We start from the raw sequence: 2,754 nt of genomic DNA, 5'->3' as shown, positions 1-2,754 counted from the left end.
TTACTTTTTACCCTCACGATAAATGTTATTTTCACTGTTTCATTTACTAATATAATGTTCCATAAAGTAGTTCGATTTACTAATCCAAGCCACTTTCGGCGCAAATCAGTCATTCAAGACTTAGATTTGGTGAGTGATAAATTTTCTGCACACGTGCTTTCCTTGAACGATAGGTATTTTTCTGAAACATGGTCAATCTTGATAGAAACGCCATCAAAATGATTTGCATTCGAATGAATAGATAAAAATCAGCAGAAAATCTTTATATTTATATGGTTTCGATTTCTAGCAAATATGCATAAATTATAAAGTTTCTTCTGTTTTCTTCGTGTAGCGATAGCAACAACTGTTTCACCAGCTGAGACGACGCCAGCTGTAACAACGTTTACGCCTGCTGCTACAACGATCGTTACTCCTGCGACTATTACACTGCCAGTTGTAACTACGGCTACCACACCACATAATTACTCTTTTTCATCTGATTTCTATTATTTGTTATAACAAATATTTCGTATTATATTGTTGCATATTAATGCACAATGATAATGCGAATTTGGTGTCGGTAATTACTCTAATGCGGTTATAAGGTATTCAGTATTTGGATTTCATTGGCTCTTATTTCTATCTTTGACATTTCACTACATACATATAATATATAAGGTTATATTTTGACATATTGTTCTACTGAGAATTGGTATTGCTTGCAGAGTTACACAACCTCGTATTATTTTCGTGTTTTTTTTTTTTCGAATAAATACAAACGCTTTTATTTTGGACGAAGCACAAAAATCTTAAGTTCAATCGAAAATAAATGTTATATCTTACAGATCGACATATTCGCCATGTTATTTTGTTTAATTGTTTTACTGTCAGATTGTAATTACAATTATTTAGCTTTTGCAATTATTTTAATGTGCCTTTCAAAATCAATATCTAGATTATTTTAGCTCTTACTTGTAGTTTTTCCCTTTTATTATACATACACAATAGAAGAGAGTATATCTGGCATATTTTCCAACGACTATTGTTGTCATTTTAAGAGTTACAGTATCGTATATTTGTATTGTGGCCCGGGTGGGTCACTAAGTAACACAGCGTTTGCGCAAAACACAATACGGAACACCACAGAGACATTTACCTACGTTCCTGGTTAAGACCAAACGTTCAATGCATTCTTTAGGATATGGGCTAGAAAAAGTTATTTGTATTTAAACAAAACAGATTATACAGAGAACATAATGTCAAGGTGGCGTACTACGAAGTATAAACATGTCACCTTGAGAGTCTGTACCTCTCGGTCTATTTATAAAGTTCAGAAAAGTTCATATCTTGTGCATGGGTGAGTCAACAAAAGATCCCTCTCCCAAGCCTTTTTGCACACAAAAAGCTTGTTAATATCGTTTTGAAAATGTGTGCGGCCATTTTTCTTTTAACTTTTTAGGGAAGTAATCCTTTTGTTTTATACTGAGACTGTGGTTTGGCATATTCGTATTTCTCTTTTTAAAGGCGTCATTTTAGATGTGTACTTTACTTTTCTCACGCTCATACCCCTTGGCAATCCTTTATAAGTTTATGCAGATGGAGATTGGATTCGCTTTCGAGTTTTGCGTACACTTTTCGTCTAATCTCAGCATTTTTTGCCAACACTAACCCTTGAGCAAAAAATGAGACGTTTAAAATTATTTGCCAATAATTCTGCTCATCTAAAGTTGTTACAGTGTTTATTACAACGTCAAATAATCTTCGCCGGCGCGCGTAGCTAAATTAAAACATCACCATCTTTTATGAAAAAGAGATATATTAGGACTGAAAAGTTCTGATAGTAAAATGTAGTCTACGAACCACTGTGTTCAGCATTTGCTAGCTTTCGTAAAAGCAGACGAAGTTTTTTCGCATTAGACCACTTTTTGCAATCAGCGTTGCAAAGGTCTTCGTACCTCATAAAGTTTGGTCTTAATCAGGAACGTAGGTAAACGTCTCTGTGGTATTCAATATTGTTTCTTGCGCAAACGCTGTGTTACTGCCTGCGGTTGTTTTTTTGGTCAAGCTTTTGTGAAGTAATTCATGTTTTTTTTGTTTCTTTTTTGTGGACGTTCTCCCATTTTTTTTTCTTGTTGTTGAATCAATCTTCCTTCAGTTTTCTGTTGTCTTTCTTCAGCTTTTTGTTGTTGAAGCATCTGTTGTTTCAGGAGTTCTTGTTGCTGTAACATCCTTAGAATAATCTCTTTAAAGTCGTCCATCTTGTTTACTTTTCCCTAGAGCGAAATTTACTTGAGAAAAAATCGGTGTAATTTAACTAATTACAGTTTATTACTGTACATTTACGGTATTTTTCTTTTTTTTTTTTGAGAGAGAGAGGGAGAGAGAGAATAAAAAACTATTTAATTGCAAAAAATTAGTGCTTACCGTTTTATTCTTTTTAGTTTTAACTTAGAATTTCTAACTGTACTAAATGTTCAAACATTTAGGTATTCTCATAGCCCTGGTTAAAAATATTTGTTTTAGAATGTTAGTCAGTTGCCTGATAGCTTCGGTGTATTATTACTGGTTGACTTTTATCCTTTTCCTTTATTTCTCGAACCGAATATTTTTTTTAATGATCTTTTTAAATTTGCGTTATTCATCTCCAAGTCATTTTGTGAATTCGAGTTCTAGTCTCCAAGTTGCTGTGGCTCGGAAGGATCACTAAGGAAAACACGGACACGGATATGGGTTAGAAAAGGTAATTTGTATTAAAACAAAACAGAATATACA

This window comes from Euprymna scolopes, chromosome 8 (assembly GCF_053919585.1).
Source record: "Euprymna scolopes isolate OS-2025 chromosome 8, ASM5391958v1, whole genome shotgun sequence".
In the NCBI taxonomy this organism is placed as follows: domain Eukaryota; kingdom Metazoa; phylum Mollusca; class Cephalopoda; order Sepiida; family Sepiolidae; genus Euprymna; species Euprymna scolopes.
Note: the sequence above shows the minus strand (reverse complement) of the source record.